The sequence below is a fragment of the Cervus elaphus genome, chromosome 19 (genome assembly GCF_910594005.1).
Source record: "Cervus elaphus chromosome 19, mCerEla1.1, whole genome shotgun sequence".
Classification (NCBI taxonomy): domain Eukaryota; kingdom Metazoa; phylum Chordata; class Mammalia; order Artiodactyla; family Cervidae; genus Cervus; species Cervus elaphus.
Genome location: NC_057833.1, coordinates 72,879,231 through 72,897,894, shown reverse-complemented (window position 1 = coordinate 72,897,894; position 18,664 = coordinate 72,879,231). Strand labels below are relative to the sequence as shown.

General features: G+C 53.2%; 1 protein-coding gene across 2 annotated transcripts in view; it reads left to right on the top strand.

The window, feature by feature from the left end:
• The window catches only part of ADARB1 (adenosine deaminase RNA specific B1), a 113,903-nt gene that overhangs the window by 35,828 nt on the left and 59,411 nt on the right, over positions 1-18,664 (top strand). For both annotated transcript variants that reach the window (XM_043874057.1, XM_043874058.1), the window contains exon 2: positions 8,755-8,890. The gene's annotated coding sequence lies outside the window, so the exon portion shown is untranslated. The remainder of the gene's footprint in view (positions 1-8,754; positions 8,891-18,664) is intronic.

Here is an 18,664-nt window from a genome sequence, read left to right as displayed (position 1 = left end):
TTAAATGAGCCAGTTCCAGTAAATTTGTCAGCAGCATATACTTGTCATTTTGTATTATGTAAGCGTGCCCCATAAACTTAAAAATAGCTGGGTAATATTGTTACGTTTACTTAGATAGTGTGTTGCAAGTTAGTTAAATTTCACAGACTCAGAGTCACCACATGGTTTCCTGATAAACGTCTCTACCGGATCACAATTCAGAGGGGCTCTATACACCTGTTTTGCCATAAAGTCGAAGATCATTTATGATACTGATAAGTTTAGTTATTGAAAAATTATGGTCCGGGAAAACGGACCAGATTTCCTCCCTGTGTACTCAAATAAAGCAAAGCTAATGTTATAATGATTAAAAAAAAAAAATAGTAGCCATTGAAGTCCATGATAAATTAAAGCCATCATTGATAAAGAACCGTTCTTTCTGAACTTGGGGGTGCGTGGCCCTCTGCAAACTTGACAACACCCCAGGTTTGGGTTATGAATTACAACTTTTAGTTCTCCTTAATAATTCACTTTATAGGTTACCATTGATTGATAGTTATATCAAAAAAAGAAAGGCTGTAACATCTTGTTGGTTAAGTGCCAAAGAGAGGAGTGGGGCTCCCCTGGTGGTCCAGTGGATAAGACTCTGCCAGTGCAGGGCACACAGGTTCGATTCCTTCACTGGGAAGATCCCACATGCCCCAGAGCAATTAAGCCCATGCACCAGACTCCTGAGCCCACGTGCCGTAACTACTGAAGCCCATGAAGCCCACACGCCTACAGCCCATTGCCCCACAAGAGAAGCCACCACAGCGAGAAGTCCACGCAGGGCAGCAGAGAGTAGCTCCTGCTTGCCACGGCTAGAGAGAGCCCATGTGCAGCACGAAGACCCCCAGATAAATGAGCAAATGAACAAAGGAAAGGCTGAAAATCATTAAAAAGCAAAAAAAAAGAGACTGGGTTTGAGGTCAGCCCCAGCCTGTGGTTAGACATGCCTGAAGCAGGGTGCAAGCCAGAGGGTCTCGGGGCATCTGACTGCAGCTCTGTTCACATGTCCTAGGAAGGTGTGTCTGGACACACACACACACACACACACACACATACCCATGGTGTGTCTAATTTTATGTTTCCACAGACTTAAGGACCCCTCGGTGCACCCTTCCTCTAGATAAGATGTGGGGCCGCTGTTTCCCTCTGTCCAGAACCCACCAGGCGGGGGGCATCACGCATGGAAGCAAAGGACAGACGCCCCACAGGCACTGGCCCCTCCTGCCTCAGCCTGTGGCTCTCTCACGACTTCCTGGCGGAGGACCCAGCATCTTCTGAGGATGCCGAGCCCCGCGGCCCTCCTCCTCCCAGAGGAAGGACAGGGCTGGGGAGACCTCTGTGGGCTTGGTCTTCATCTTTGTGATTAGCAGGGACGCCGACTTTCGTGCTCTTGGCTTCTTTATTTCCCTTGCCCTGTTTTTGGTTCTTTTCCACGTTTTGGGGAAGAGCCCCAGGCTCACCACACTGGTGCAGTCGGGAGAACCCCCGTGGGATCACTGGGGAGTCTGGTCGCTGGTGACATGGGTATGGATTTGTTTTCAGGTGTAGCCCACCGTGCCCGCTTGGTATGAACACAAGGAGCTGGTGGTGACATACTGGCACACGTGCCGGGGTTTGAATTCTCTTGTATTTTTGCTATGGTTCTGTGTGTCTATTTGTAAGAGAAGTCGGCTACTAGGTTTTAATTCCTGTAACCCATGTCCTCGAGAGGCTTCCGGCCAAGGTCGTGGCGGCCATGAGGAGCACTGGGACGTGTGCCCTCTTCCCTCCTCTGAGGGTCTGGGACACCCTCAGGCTGCCTGCCTCATCTCTTTCCTCCCTGTCCTCTACCTCACCTCCTCCTCCTGAGCTGACTGCTGCGCCTGGCTGCCGCAGGCCCCAGGCGCCAGTCTAGGCCTCTTGGCTTTCCTCACTGTGGAAGGGCTGCTGCCCGTGTCTCTTGCTGGTGGGGGTCTCGTCACCCCCATCCCGCCCGGCCCAGAACTCTCTGGGGTCTAAGCTCATAGTTTTTAATAGCTTCATTTATTCATCGGGAGTGACTGGGCTGATCCCACAGCCCCCCAACCAGCTGGCTATTCCCTGCTTCTAGGGACCTGCCCCCTTCTCCTCTCTGATCCCTAACCAAAGACCATTTTCTGGTTAAAAACTTATATTTAGTTCACCTTATGTAAGAGCAGGGAGACAGATTTGAGAACTTTCTATCAGAAATGATTAAAGGTTTTTCCTGTCTAGACAGCTCATCTTCCTGCAATGGATAATAGGATATATTAATTTTCAGTATTTGATATGTAACCTTACTGGCGGCTTTTAAAATTATAACATTACTTAAGAAATACAGAGATCACGTTTGTTTGGGCTTTAATTAAGAGCTTCTAAGAATGTGTTAGTTTGACACATGAATCGGATCCAAGAGGTGGATGGCTGGCCCAGGTTTATGTAACACAGGGACGTGACGGTGGAAGTTGGCACTGTTGTCACTCGGGGACATGCGTCCTTAGGGCAGTTTCCGCATTATTGGTATTTTTAGACCTTGCAGTGAATGGTGGATCCCTGCACTCCCTCCACTCTGGTCTGTGCAGGTCTCAGAGCCTTGTTCTTCCTTTCAGTCACAGGCTGCTTCCTGAGTTCTGCTCTGCGTGTTAATCCTTCCTGTCACTCTGCCTTCCACACTTGGCTTGTGCATTTCAGTCTGGAGAGCATTTTGTTTCCTCCAGTTGCTCAGTTCAGGATCCAGTGCGGGATTCTCGGGGGAGTGGCAGGGCCTGTCTTGTGGGTTTCCTGGGGTCTCTGCCCAGTGGCTGCAGCCTAGGGGCAGGCGGGCATCCTCTGGGGCTGGTCCCCCTCGCCTGCTGCTCTGGGTCCTGTTGTTTGTCGGCTGTGATGGGGTGCGAGGCTCCACTCTAGGCCAGTGTGCCTTTGTGCTCCCTTTGCCAAAGACACCTCCCCTGCTCACCCACTGGTTTCGCTGGTTTGTCCTGAAGGGAGCAGGGGCCGAGGACGGGGTGGGCTCAGAACGCCTGTCCCTCCCCATCTGCTGCACCTGCCGTTCTGCTGACCAGGCCTCTGCTCTGTGCCCAGGATGAGGAGTCACTCTTGCTCTGGGCTGGTGATGCCGGTGCTGCCCGCAGCCCGTGTCAGCAGTGCTTGTCCTGGGCCCGAGTGGGGAGAGGCAGGGGAGGCCAGGCCCTGGGCGCTGGGTGCAGCTCGCTCTCTTCCCGCCTGCATCTCTGGCCCTCTCTCGCTGTCTCTCTGCTCTTCCCTCTGTGTGCCTCTCCTTCTCTTTATGTGTGTGTCTCTCTCTCTCTGTGTCTTTCCCTCTATGGGTCTCTGTCTCCCTCTCTTCCACTCCATCTCTGCTGTCTTCCAGTGGAGACGCAGGGCTCATTCCTAGTGTTGGGAACATTGGGTTTCTCTAAAAACGATCATAAAACAATAAACTATATACAGACAGGGAGCAGCCTCCCACCTACTTAATGAATTGTTTTAATATTTTCAGCATGCTTTAATTGCCCGTGAAGCATCTGATTGTTGAAAGTTTGAAAAAAAAATAACATTTCCTTCAGGTCATAAAAATATTTCCAATAATGTTCATCAGTTCACTTCAAAAAATAAGTGGGGTTTTAAAGTACAGAACAAAGTAGTCTTTTTTTAACAGCAGCTTTTTTGGGGTGCAGTTGACGTATGCCCGGACCCTGCACATGTTGTAACGGGTGCAGCTGGCTGTGTTGAGCCCCAAGGGGCATCGCCCTGTGAAGGTGGTGAATGCCCCCACCCTGCCCGGTCCTGTCACAGTGGATCCTTTGCAGCTCTGGTTCACGTGGACGGATCAGGCCACACGGCCCTCTCTGTCTGGCTCATTTCACTCAGTGAGATGACTCAGAGACCCAGCATGTTGTTGCAACTGTCAGTGCTTCATCCCAAAGGAATCTTTCTTCTGAGGGGAAGGACGGTACTCTTGCTTGCTCAGAAGGTGGGGTAGATTTAATTCGCTGAGTAGAATAAAGTCCACTTTGACTGGGGCTATTAAGCCCCAAATGCAGGGGGAATAAAAGGCGGGTAAATTGGGGCCCTGCTGGGCGGTCCCAAGGTCACGTGAGAACCTATATCTGGCTGAGCCTTCAGGACCAGGTAGATCCAGTGCCCTCTCCTGGACCCCGTCCCCACTGGCTCAGACTGGAGTGGGCCCTGCTTGGGAGCAATGATGAGGGTGGTTCTCGGATGTCGCGGAATAAATGCACAATGCGGAGCATTTCCTCAGCGTGCAGGGTCTTAGATCCCCAACCAGGGTTTGAACCTGGATCCTGGCAGTGGAAGCGCTGAGTCCTAACTACTGGACTGCCAGGGAATTCCAAGTGGGAATGTAAGTAATACAAAAAGAGATGAAATCAAACCAAGGCCTCTGGACTAGAGAATCATTTCCTTGGGCAAGTCTTTCTTCATAGATTTCCCAGAGGAAGTGAGGGCCCCCCCCCCCACTTCCCTTGCTTGGGTGTCCCCTTCCTCAAGACGTTTTTATATTAAGTGTTTGTTGCAGTTTTACCGCATGAAGCTACTGCTTTTCTCCACAGTGGTCACATAGCAGGATCGACTTGATTCTCCTGAAATCTTAGCCAGGGAAGCTTTTGTCATATTGGAGCTGAAATATCAATGCTCAGAGGTTTCCCTAGTTCAGAACAGTTGAAGACACTTGTCTTCTAGAACTTCCTTTGCATTTTCTCATACTAGTTGTTGAAGAGCCTCTTTGCCCTCTGGGTGGAGCCAGGATCCTCGGAGTGAGGATCCTCAGAGTCACTCGGCTTTGGTTCACTCCTCCACCCACAGGCCTCGTCCCCAAGGCCCATCCACTGAGCCTCCCAGTGAGAAGCCTGACATTTCCATCTCTCATCCCTCTGCCCCCCAGTTGTCCCAGCCTCACCCCTGGCATTGCCCACAGAGCTATCAGCCTGATCTTTCAGAAAACACAGCCCAGATTCCTTGTTCTCACACCAGCTCCTGCCGAGAGCCCCTCCTCTACCAAAGGCATCTGGAGGGGCTCCTCCTGCTTTCCGTCTCAGCCTCAGCTGAGGGGTGTCCGCACCCCCTGCCTGGCTCAGTGACTTAGGGGGCCCCTCCTGGCCCAGTGACTTGGGGGTCCCCCCTGCGGCCCCTCTTCTGGTGCCCCGCCATGGTCCTACCTCCTGGTGCCCCCCTCCCAGCCCCTCCTCCTGCTGCCTCCCCCAAGGCCCCTTCCGGTGCCCTCCTTGCCTGCTCAGTGACTCATGGGGCCCCCCTCCCCGCGACCCCTCCTCCAGTACCACCCCCCACAGCCCCTTCTCTGGTGCCCTCCCCCGCGGCCCCTCCTCCACTGGCTGACCCTCCTTTGGTGGAAGATCGCAGGACTAGTTAAGCACTTGAAGCAGTGGTGGTACCAGTGACGCAGAAGTACCCCTGTGTGTCAGCATCCCTCTGCTGACCGTTCTCTGTCCCCTGCCTTGAGCCTGTGAAGCCTTATGTCTCAGATAGTCGGCATCTCTAATATCAGGGAATCTGGTTTGTGTAACTGCATACTCATGAACGGTGTTACCCTATTACCATACCCGCAAGGTAGAATGTAGGGGCAGAGTGAGTGAGTGAAAGTCGCTCAGTCGTGTCCGACTCTTTGCGACCCCATGCAGTCCATGGAATTCTGCAGGCCAGAATACTGGAGTGGGTAGCCTTTCCCTTCTCCAGATCTTCCCAACCCAGGGATCAAACCCAGGTCTCCCGCATTGCAGGCAGATTCTTTACCAGCTTGAGCCACAAGGGAGGCCCAAGAATACTAAGTGGGTATCTGCACACTTATGAATGGTGCTACGCATCTGCAAGGTAGAGTGTGAGATACTTATTTGGGGGCAGAGTGAAGCCTTAATTTCCAGGGTCTAGTAAAATTGTAACGATAAGTACCACTTTTCAAGGAAATTTGAGAGCTCCATTCAGTCAGCAAGATTTCCAAGGGCACAGCAGCGGCAGGTGGTGCCGCTGTCACTGGTCTCGTCTGGTTCACAGTGTGGCAGGTGCCGCTGGCCCTGGCCCAGCTTGGGTGTGAACGGGTCACCTTTCCGTCAGTAGTAGTTCTACAGCACTGGGTCGTTCCCGGGTCGTTCCCGGGTCAGCTGTGCTGGGCTCCATCGTTACTGACAGTGCTCCCTAACACCGTGGGCACCGTTGATGCGTTTGTCTTCTGTGCCTTGTGACTTTCTCCTACATCTGTGTTATAAGCTGTGTGACTCCTACAGAGGCGTGCGGGTCAGGAGAGTGGTTCTGATGACACGTCCGTCCTCTGCCCTACCCAGGGTAAAAGCAGACATGTCTCGGTCTCCCTTGAGCTCCTCCTTGACCACAGCCCCTCCCCATGTGGACATGGCCGCCGTCCCATGTTTCAGAACAGCACTGTGCTTGCCGTTCTCTCTACATCAGCACGGAAGCCTGTGTCCCTTGGAATCCAGCTCAACTGTGCCTGCTACTGAGCTGCCTGTAGTGGGGTCATGGGACGTCCTCTTATGGCCCTCTAGGTTTATTAGCACGGAGGATTACATCAATAGATCTCCATGCATGCAGTCATTCTCGTGTTCCCAGCACAAATCCAGCTAGATCATGCAGGATTAGTCAGAACTACATTCGCTGACGTTTTGTCGAGGGTGTTTACGTCTGTCCCTGGGACAGACTGACACAGTTTGGCTGACACTTCTTCCTTCCTCCTCGTGCTTGGCAGATGTGTTCCTGCTGAGTATCGGGCGAATTTCCTGGGGGAACCATCCGGGTGTGGACTGTTGTTCGTACAGTGATTTTTTTTTTTTCTCTCTTGATTCTACTTTAATGTTGGTAGTCTACTCACATTTTCCATTTCTTCCTGAGTCAGCTTTGATGAGTTGCATTTTTCTTGGAATTTGCTCATTTTACCTAAGTTTACAAGACTTTTGGAGTAGCTCCATTCTGGGGGTCTCTTGCTGCTTAACTTACGCACCCAAGACTCAGCTTCAGAGAACAGCCACAGTGTTGTTCCGCTTGTGTCTTCACGGGTCAGGGTTTGCGGGGCGTGTGTGGATGGCCTGTCTGTACTCCACAGTGATGGGAACCTCAGCTGGGCTTGCCCAAATATCTGGAGGTTGGCCATGTGTTGGGGGCCATCGTTTAGGCTGATGCCTGGGTTCATTGGTTCTTAGTGTCCTGCCCGAGGAGGCTTCGTGAGTGACATGGCTGGCACCTCCCACAACTGGGTGATGATGGGTGGGCAACGCTGTGCACGGCTCTGGACACTCGGCTCAGAACCTCTGTGCTGGACAAGACGGCTGTGTGAGTGTAACCTCAGGCCTGCGGGGCTCTGCAGCGAGTGCCCGTCACACCTGGAGATTGCTGCCAAAGGAGATGGGGACGCCGTGTGCCCTGTCCTCACAGACACCCATTGGCACGTGTTCTAGGGGCATCTGAGCCCGTCACAGCGGAGAGGTGTGGCTGAGCCTGAGGACCTGCAGCTGCGGCTATGCAGAGGGAGGGTCCTGGTGGCTGGGGGTGGGGGTCTGCACAGCTTGGCCACACCGCGGTCAGATGCACTGTCCGCCTCGGTCTTGCCACTGCCCCTCTGAGACCCGCCGCTCTCCCTGCAGACGTGGGCCAGGAGGTCTGCACTGGAGAAGCAGGTGTCGTTTGGATATCAGCTTGTTTTTCAGAAAGAAAATACGGGCTCTCCGTTGTCAGGTCTCATAGGTATGTCAGCAAGTTCCATCGTCCCGCTGGCTGGGAGGAAGTGATCTGGAGAGTTGTTTCCCAGGCTCCACTCCAGACACAGGGCTGGCTGTCAGCGCTGACCCGGGTGGGGAGGGGTGGGGGGGATGCCAAGCCTGCAACTCCGGGTCTGTCTGAACTCACACGCGTGTGCACAGGCCTGCGCAGGTGGTGTCTGCTTTCTCGGAAGATGGGTCCAGACAGGACTCTGCCCGAGGTCTCATTCCTCAGCGTGTGGGTTGGTGCTTGTTTGTGCTGGCCTGTTGGCGAGTGGAGATCTGATGGTGTGTGTCATGTGTGCACCTGCCTGTTGTGGCAGGGGGTGAAGGTGGAAGTTATCATGGGATATCGGCTTTAAAAATCAAGAACACATTAGAAGTAAGTGAAACATATCTAGGAGTTGTTGTTCAGTCGCTCAGTTGTGTCTGACTCTTTGTGATCCCATGGACTGTAGCCCGCCAGGCTCCCCAGTTCATGGAATTCTTCAGGCAAGAATACTGGAGTGGGTTGCCATTTTCTTCTCCAGGGGTTCTTCCCGACCCAAGGATTGAACCTGCGTCTCCTGCATTTGCAGGCAGATTCTTTACCACTGAGCCACCAGGGAAGCCCCCATATTCAAGAGAGGACTGGTTTTTTTGGGGCAGTGCTGTGCAGCCTGCAGGATCAGTTCCCTGGAAGAGGACTTTTCATGAGCAGCATGTGTTATGGAGTTGGCTTCCCTGGTGGCTCAGAGGTTAAAGCGTCTGCCTGTAATGCAGGAGACCCGGATTCGGTCGGGAGGATCCCCTGGAGAAGGAAATGGCAACCCACTCCAGTATTCTTGCCTGAAAAATCCCGTGGACGGAAGAGCCTGGTGGGCTACAGTTCATGGGGTCTCAATGAGTTGGACATGACTGAGTGCCTTCACTTTTTCACTTTGACGTCTTCGATGGTGGAAAGGCTTGTTGGGTTGAAGTTAACATGAAGCACGGGAACCGTCTGTTACAGGGGGAAGGCTTTCCAGTCGGCATGGAGAGCTGGACAAGGGCCTAAAGGAAGCTCGCGAGCGGGCGCCACGCTCGGATCATTTCAGCTCCACCTGCTCCGCAGGGCCCAGGAGGCACAGGAACACGTGGGATTCACGGTAAGAGTGGAACCTGTAAACCTCTGCTAACTTTTGACTCATAAAAAAATTGCCTCTGGCCCCACGTAAACTCATTAATTAAGCCTTTTGGCTGGCTGTTTAAAACACATTTTGTTAGGCGCTTCCTACAGATGGTCGGTTCCTGTCCCTGCAGCCTCTCAGCGTGTGCTCTGCTGCCCCCCAGTGGCCGCCGCGGGTGGCAAAGGGCTGGGCACGACCAGGGACTCGCTGTAACGCCTGCACCGCAGATTGTTTTCTTTGAGGTAATTAAAAGAACATTTCTTCGGTACTTATTGTTGGTGACTATTACATGATGCAGCGTCTGCTTTTGAGGGAAGCTGAGATGACTGTCAAAATCCCGGTCGTTAGTATGACGTAAGGTTAGTTTGTGGCCTGCAGAGTGACTGAGTCAGGAAGGTCAAGCGCTGAACTTTGGAGGTTTTTTCCTGGGGAAGAAGTATTATAGGAAGTGGCTGCCAGAGGCTGCTGCATGCAGAAAGAGGGCATTCTGCGTTCGTCCACTCCCTTGTCCACTCCCTCAGCTGGGGGCTGAGGTGTGTCAGCCAGGACACAGCCCCCTCTGGGCCATGGTGGGCGTGGAGCCCATGGGGTCGGTTAGGGGTGGATGATGTGCCCTGCCTGACCACAGGGCCCTGGGATTGTACCTGGAAGGCCCCACCTGTCGTTTCTGTGTCCGTAGACCTCAGGAACGTCAGGTCCCTGGTTCCCAGGGAAACCTTTAAAAGAGGTTTTGTCTAATCTTCAACTTTCTGTTTTCTTTTTCTTTTTTGTACATAGCAAGTATATGGAGAGGGCAAAACCATGATTACTTTTACCACTGCTTGTGCCAGTGGGACGGAGTTGTATTTGTAGCCACAACTCACCTTTTAGTTCAGTTAGTGATGTTAAATCAGTTTCTCTGTAGCCAGAGTTGATTGGGAGATGGTAAAAAGCCCAGAGTGAGACCATGTGTTAGCACTGCAAGTGAGCTGTGATTTATGGCCACCTACATCCAGGGTGCTGTAGATGTAACGTTCTTGTTGTTTAGTTGCCCAGTTGTGTCTGGCTCTTTACGACCCCGTGGACTGTGGGTCACCAGGCTCCTCTGTCCATGAGACTTCCCAGTCAAGAATACTGGAGTGGGTTGCTATTTCCTTCTCCAGGGGATCTTCCTGACCCAGGGATCGAACCTGCATCTCCTGCATTGGCAGGTGGATTCTTTACCACTGTGCCATCAGGGAAGTCCCCAAAACATTGCCTTCTTAGGCCTGTCTGGGATTCAAACCCAAGGTCTCCTGTTACTAGACAGTGCTTTCACAGCTAAGCCACAGAGCCAATTATCATGTGATGTAAACTATCGCTTTAATTATGCTGTTGAAGTGAGTTAGAAAGTGTTTTTTAAAGTGACGTAAGCATGCACTGAAGAAGCGAATTGTTGTTGATCCTGTGCACAAGGCAGTTGTCCCTGAAGGCACAGAAAAAAAAAAGCAAGGACAAAAGGTGGCATCTGAAGCAGAACGGAGGACAGGAATGGTCAGACACCCAGTGTCAGGAATCAGGTCTGCTGCTGAGTCTGTGCTGATAGGCGGTACCTGCAGAGTAGACACTTTGCATTTGTTTCATAAAATGAGAGCTAATTCTAGCAACCGTAATCCCGTGTATTAATCTTTTTTTTCACAGTGATTTGAAAAAGAAAAAAGCACTCAAGTTTCTGGCTGGATAAAGTGTCTCTTGGCTGACGCGCTCCTGGTCAGTAGCCTCATTTGCCGTCTGGCGGGAGCGCTGCAGGCAGCCTGTATTTTTAGCTCCAGGCCAGTCCCTGCTTCCACTTCTCTTGCTCCTTAAACAGGCTGAAGTTGCTTCCTGTGTCTCACAGGTGAGAACACCTTCCGAGGCTGGAGCCTCTTGCGCTCGGGCGGTGGAGCCCCTGCAGAGTTTAAGGCCCCGTGCGTGCTGTGCAAGCCAAGTTGCTCAGTCGTGTCTGACTCTTTGCGACCCTGTGGACTGTAGCCCGTCAGGCTCCTCTGGAGCCTGGAGTGGGTTGCCATGCCCTCCTCTAGGGGATCTTCCCAACCCAGGGATTGAGCTGAGTCTCTTACATCTCCTACATTGGCAGGCGGGCTCTTTAGCACTAGTGCCACCTGGGAAGCCCTTACGATACCTCAGGGAGTTAATCTGAGGGGGACTCGGGGAGGCCTGGCTCTGCTCAGACGCTGAGGCTTTCCTCAGTGTCTCGTTGCCACCAGCCCCGCAGTCTGCTTATGACAAATCTGTATAGACTCCCTTCTAATTCTGAAGTGAAATCATTATAATTATGACCATATCCACTTGTAGTAAAAGAGAAATTAAGGGTGCACAATGAAATAGCTCTCACGCGGACCTGTGACCCCTGTGCTACGCATACACCTGTAGACGCAGAGCTGCGGGTGCTGCGATGGTGACGTGGACTGCGGGGCTAACCTGAGCGGGATGGCCCTCAGCTCACGGACCGGCTCTCAGAGCAGCAGGCTGCGGTCCTCTCTGCCTTCACACGGGGTTACACTCTGGACTGCTGGGTGTGTGGGAAGTTGTGACCGTATTGAAACAGGCCTGGGCCTGTGTCCCCAGCAATCTCTTTGTCACCTGCATGTCAGTCCTTCGGGTGGGACAGTTATTTCTGGGACGGTCCTGCTTGTCTCACACATTCCCTCTCCCCATATGGTGCCCGAGCGCCCCAGCCCTGTGACAACCAGACCACGTGCACACGTGGCTACCGCTGGCAGGAGCCTTGGCAGAGAGAAGAAAGTAGCAAGGAGGGTCTGTCGGGGACAGGGTGGTCTCAAGATCCTCACAGGCCTGCTGGGTGTTCTGAAAGCCGGGGTAGCTGTGGGCCTGGGAGGGGTGCCCTGGGGCATCAGGCAGGCCCTGGCAGGGGCAGGTGACCCCAGGTGCTCCTAACACACACCAGCAATGGGGGGAGTGGGAGGCAGCGCTGCGAGGGCTTAGTGCTTAGGCAGGTGGCTGAGTCCTTACATATTGGGGTAGAAACTTGACTTTTCCCCCTTACTGTGATTTATTGGCTAACAGAATCTGTTTAACGCAGATGACACTTCTGTTTACAAACACTTCTGAAGGTCAGTGAACTAAAGAAAAGTTTGGCTGAGAATGAAGAGTGTCTCAGTGTGCTTCTGGCATGAGTCACTGCTGCCGAGAAGGTGTCCTTGTGTGGCCTGCCTGACTCATCAGCATCAGCTCAACAAGGGGCGTCCAGGCAGAAGCACCCCTGTTTGTGAGGTCACGGGTCTTGGGCAGGCAGGGGCAGAGACTGGCCCTGTGGGACCCTGGTGCTGCCAGGGAACCGCGGTCCACCCAGCTCAGGTCTGCCAGTGTTTGCTCTTCTGCTCTGGAACCAGGAAGCCAAGCGGGAAACGGATCCTGCCGGGGACCGTGCTCTTCTGGAGGCTTCTGCATGTGAACCTTGGTGATCCAGTCATCACTCATTGGGAAGCTTGTGTCCTGCCCCGTGGGGCGGTCAGGGCCTGCTTCCCCAGGCCACCTGGAGGAGGTGCGCTCAGGGTCCAAGGAGCCCAGGGCGTGGGCGTGGCCGGTGTGGTGGGCGTGGCCAGCGTCGTGGGCGTGGTGGGTGCAGTGGTTGTGGTTGGTGCAGTTGGCGTGGCCAGCGTCAGGCCAGCCACACTTCCCCAGCCGCCAGAGGTCACCCGCCGGCTCAGTGCGGAGTGTGAACCCAGTTCTGTCCTTGGAAGCATCGGTGGACTAACTTCTTGTCACTGTGAAATAAACTGCAGCAAGTGTCCTCCAGCCGTCTCAGGGTCAGGGCCAGATTCCTTGCTTCCACTCTCACCTGGTCCAGAGTTTAGATGCCCAAGGGCCCTACCCAGCCCACCGAGTTACTTGTGGTTGCAGGATGCAGGCCTTTGGCCCCAACCCCTGGACACGGGAGGGGGAGGGAGCCTCTTCTGCTGCCTCCCATTCGGATTTCTTTGCTCCACCCTAATTGGGTGAGCCCACCCAGGGAGGTCCCCTTTACACTAACTCAGCCAGCTGAATCGGGGCCTTCATCATATCTACACATTCCTTCCCCATGCCTCCTGTGGCAGCAGGCCCATCAAGTCTGTAGCTCTGCCACCATCAAGGGGGAGGAAGAAGCAAGGTGTGGAATGAAGTGTGGTGCCAGCACCCACTGACTGGGGAAGAACTCACTGCTCCTGCACCTGGCTGAGGTATGCATCTGACATAGGTGTGTGCCTCGCAGGATGTGTATCTGATCGGTGTGTACCAGACAGGCAGAGGCCCACGTGGTCTCTCAAGCACATAATGCATATGGGTCCCTACAAACCGGTATGGACAAGACAGTGGGGGGAAAAGGGCAGGAAAGCTTGCACAGGTTTGGCACCAGAAATGAAATAGGGTTGGCCAGTGGACATATGAAGCAGTGCTCACTGACAGCGAAACCCAGCATGTCTGGAGGTTGGCCCAGCACCAGCCCGAAAGCCACCTGGGGATCCTCCCAGAACCGTCCCCAAGGTGGGCACCTGGGCCCCAGCTGGGTCTGGCGTTCTGCTTCTGGGGCCTGTCCCATGATATGTGCAGCCTAGAGACTGAGACCCTAGCAGCGGCCCTTGACTGAGGCTGTGCGTGTGGACTTGAAGCCAGAGTGGAGAGGCTGGTTCCTGGGGAACCCTCCCCTGCTCACCCTCCCCCCCTTCCTGCTGCTTCGCCCTCCCGGTGCCCAAGAGGCCCTGAGGGTGTCACCGCGGCTCTGGCCTCGGCGCTCAGTGCGGGGTAGACAGTTAGAGGCTGCTGTGAGCGTACTCTCAGGGAGGCCTTACGGGCTCATCAGCAGGGCCAGGAGCTCATTCTGGAACTGCCGGCCTGCTTCTGCGCCTCACTGCCCCTCAGACAGGCTGGGAAGGATGGGGGCCTGCTAGGTGGTCAGGTGCATGGAGGGTGCTGCAGCTGGACTGCTGGGGGGCCTGGGGTTGGGGTGAGGCTCGGGTGAGTGGACCAGGGCCTAGAGCCGGGGGGAGGGAAGAACTCCATCTTCTCCCCCCACCTGGAGCCCATCTGCTGGGAGGACTCTCCCCAGGCTGTCACCTCTGACCGCGGTCTGGCTCCGGCCTCCTCCCCACCCCTCATGGTGGGTGATGGTGCGGACCAGGCACTGGGTTCATGATCCCCTGGCTGGTCTTGCATAATTGGGGGTGTCCCCTTCGACGTTCCAGGCCCCTTCTTTCTCAGCTCCAGGGCCTCAGATGGGGCTCAGATGGCAGGGAACGTCGAGTGAAGCTACAGACCTGCCAGATGTTGGCAGGCAGAGGGGAGGGTGGCGTGGAGCCAGTGGACAGAGGGACTGTGGCCACAGTTGGGGGCCCCCGAGCTTGGGAGTTTGTTACTCTGGTAATTCTGCTTCGTAGCACCTGCAGCAGTGTTCAAGGAAGAGCTCTGTTGCACCCTGGACCCAGTCTGTCATTTATCTAGCAGATATGGGCCTCACACCTGTGGGCAGGCGCTAACCGAGGCCCTTGGGACCAGGGTGGGTGGGACAGACAGCACCCACTGATGCTACTGGAAGCAGAGGACAGTCGTGGTTGCCACCAGGCAGCGTCGGCTATGAGGGGGGCCTGCAGGCCAGGGGTGGGACCTCTCCCAGGGGCAGCATCCCAGAGAGGACCCAGGAGGGGCCCTCATGTGCCTTCTCTGCATATCCCTGGCTGAGGGTGGCTGCAGGCAAAATAGTGCACAGTTAACTTCACGAGTGGGCTTCCCTGGGGGCTCAGACGGTAAATAATTGGCCTGCAATGCGGGAGACCTGGATTTGATCCCTGGGTTGGGAAGATTCCCCTGGAGGATGGCATGGCAACCCACTCCAGTTTTCTTGCCTGGAGAACCCCATGGACAGAGGAGTCTGGCGGGCTACAGTCCATGGGGTTGCAAAAAGTCGGACAGGACTGAGTGACTAAGCCTAGCACAACCTCAAAACTACAACTTGGTAAATAAAAATTCAGTTACCTTTGCAGTGTTGTATGCGGTTGTATCTGTTGTTCTTAGAGAAGAATTGGTGATTTTCTCCTAGCTGTTTTGAGCTCTAGTCATGACTCAATACCAGATAATAGATCCAGACACTTAAGACTGATGTGTAAAAGAAAAATTAAGAGATTCTTTTATATTGTTTAGTCACTAAGTTGTGTCCAAGTCTTTGTGACCTCATGGACTACAGCTCACCAGTTTCCTCTGTCCTCCAGTATCTCCTGGAGTTTTAATCAGATTCATGTCCATTGAGTTGGTGATGCCATCCAACCATCCCATCCTCTGTTGCTCGATCTTTGTAAATACAGGAAAATCTGGTGTTCTTCCGTGTCCTCACGGAGGGATTTTTAGAAATACTAACATCGCCCTCTTGTGGACGGGTTTGTTACGTAGTCACCACTACGTAACAGCCTTTCAAAATTTGAAAGGATGAATCTATGAAACCGCCTGCCCCTCCTGTGCACATGGAGAATTCTAGAAGATTGGTGTTTCCTGACCACCTTACTAATGCACCCCTGGCTGTGCCCAGGACTCTGTGGACTGCTGCTGGGTTTGTGGTCCACCTTTTGAACATGAGCTGGGACATTCCATGTGGTCTCTCGTCACTCCCTGGAGTTTGTCAGGTGGCAGCTGGCAGCGGTGATGAGAGCTCCGTGGGCCCCATCCTGGAAGAACAAAGCCCAGAGCCGCGTAGAGGAGAGGGTGGGTCTCTTGGTTCCCGGTGGCACGCAGGCCTCTGCAGTGGCTGGGCCTGGGTAGGAAGCAAGTGATGACAGTGGTGTCTGCTGCTGCTGTGACAGGAGCGGGGCAGAGGCACGCGGCCTGCTCTCCAGACAGGGGCTGCAGGCTTCATGGGGGTGGGGAGTCCTGAACACTGTGTATTTTCCAGGCAGATGGCACGGGGAGGTGGGCACGGAGCAGGGGGTTGGGGACAAGAGAGGACCCCCAGCCTGGTGGGCCCAAGGGGGCTGCAGCTGTCGGGGTGGGGGCATGGAGGGCATTTTAACCAGCCTTATCATTGGGTCGTGCCTTTTTTGCTCAGTGTTACCCTCTTCCTGCATTCTTGCGTTGTCTGGGTGGTGGAGCGGGTGGTGAGACGTGGCTGCAGCCCGAGTTTGGATCTTGGCCTCCCTGACACAGCTCTGTGCTTGGAGCAGTTTGCCAGCTTCCCGACCTGATCTCCTCGTGTGATATTTCAGCCGTAGCAGTGAGAGCTGGTGGCAACCTCAGCTGTCCTGATGAGAGATACTGTGCTTTCCAGTCTTTTCCAACTGATGCATTCTGTGTTTGGAATCCGTTCATTCCTTCCTCTTGAAATCTACATACCTTTCTATTTTATTTCAGATTGAACGATGACTTTCTCATACAATTTGTGCTTTTTTTCTGGGATTTTTTTTTAAAGCTGACCTTATTGAGATATAGTTGACATGTGATAAAAATCACGTTTCTGTGAGCAGTTAGACGTGTGCTGACAGTGTGTGCACTTAGCACGGCACCACCGTGTCTCCTTCCTCCCAGAGGCGCCCTCTGGCCCGCTCAGATGTCCCCACCCACCCTCATCGCAGAGCGGCCTTGTCTGTTGGTGGTGTTCTGTGTCATTGCCTGCCACCGACGGAGAACCGGGACATAGCGGTGGAGAGGGCAGACCGCACTGTCCAGCGTGCCCAGAGCCCCACGTGGACACCTTCAGACAGTAGGTGGCGCTGTGGGGTCGTGCTGAGATAAGAGAAAAACCTGTTTTACATCTTCCTGTAGAAAAGTCTGCAGGAAAGTTTCGGTTCACTGGCTTTGTTTTAACCGTTTTAAAGGAGCCAGGAGACAGTGGCATGGAATACTTACAGCTGGTTTAGTTTAGTGAGTGACCTGATTTATAAATTAAATGTTATCAAATAATTTATGTTTAACTATACTAATAAATTGAGTCTGTGTTACAGACTTGCACAGTTGCATAATTTGTTCTCATCTTTAAAAAAGTATTGCTTTGCTTACTTATGTGTAACATAATTCTGTAGTTCTACTATTTTAGCTTAATATTTCAAATAGGCAATAGTTAAGAAAAAATGCAAAAGAAAAAAAATCCCAGTCTGTACTCTCAAGTTCTAAATGTGTGGTAACAGATTGCTAATTTTAATAAGACTAACCACAATTTGTATATGTGCGTTTGATCTTTAGTGAACAGTTGCCAACATAAAGTGAAGAAATAATGTGACTACTTAAGGTTTAAAATTCCTCTTCCGTAAACTGTGTCTTGCAGCCGTAGGGCTGTGTTGAAGCCACGCCCACTCTCTTGTCCTGTCCCCACCCTCACTTGCTCTCCTGAGGCTGACCTTGCAACAGGACAGGGTCTCGGGGAGAGGGGTCGGGTCTGGCCAGGCAGTAGCCAGGATCCATGGTGTAATCCAGGGCCTTCAAGTCGTGGCTCAGATTCTGCCTACGAGATCCCAGAGTGCTAGACATTTGGGATGAAGGCACACTCCAGCCAGTAGAGATCCCTGAGGGCCAGAACGAATAAGGGACCTGTTCCCACACCTCCCTGTGAACGTCCGCCCAGGATGACACGTCTCCTAAGGACCTCCTGGCAGTGGGGGGATACAGATCTGCAGGTGGGGTGAGGCCTGCGGGCTGCCCCACCCTGGGACTCGGGGTCTCCTAGGCTCCCACCTTTGTAGGTGATCAGCTTGAGGGACCTGAGCTGGGTCACCCCCTCTCAGACTGGGTGACACCCCGCCACTGCCCTCCAGCCCAGCTTCATGGCCTCAGTAAACAGACTGCTTTGGTCTCGACTCCCTTGGTGCTGTCTAGTCACGGATTTTAGTGACACTGCTGACAAAGATACGGGTTTTTGTTGTTGCCTTTTATCACCGTCTCCTTGCACATGGCGTCCATTTGGTGGCAGATTCAGATCTTCACACCCTGAGATGTTTCCCCTCTTAGGGCTCTGAGTGTGCCCCTCGTGTGTCTGCTCCTCAGGCTCAAGAATTGCATGCCTCAGACGCCACCTGCGGGTCTAGGCTTTCACGCCTCTGGTCTCTTTTCAAGTTGTTTCTTCCCCTTCAGTCTTGCTGAAGTTTGTAGTCAAATCTGGTCACTTTTGTCCTCTTGACCTTCGTTGTGACAGACTTTCTTTTCTTGGGCTTCAGAATCACTGCTGGTGACTGCAGCCATGAAATTAAAGGATGCTTCCTCCTTGGAAGAAAAGCTGTGACCAACCTAGGCAGCATATTAAAAAGCAGAGACATTACTTTGCCAGCAAAGGTCCATCTAGTCAAAGCTATGGTTTTTCCAGTGGTCAAGTATGGCTGTGAGAGTTGGACCATAAAGAAAGCTGAGTGCCGAAGAGTTGGACCATAAAGAAAGCTGAGTGCCGAAGAGTTGATGCTTTTGTCCCAGGGTGTTGGAGAAGACTGTTGAGAGTTCCTTGGACTGCATGGAGATCAAACCAATCTATACTAAAGGAAATCAACCCTGAATATTCATTGGAAGGACTGATGGTGAAGCTGAAGCTCCAATACTTTGGCCACTTAATGCGAAGAACTGTCTCATTGGAAAAGACCCTGCTGCTGGGCAAGATTGAAGGCAGGAGGAGAAGGGGACAACAGAGGATGAGGTGGTTGGATGGCATCACCAACTCAATGGACATGAGTATGAGCAAGCTCTGGGAGTTGGTGATGGACAGGGAAGCCTGGCATGCTGCAGTCCACGGGTCACAAAGAGTCAGACACGGCTGAGCGACTGAACTGAACTGAA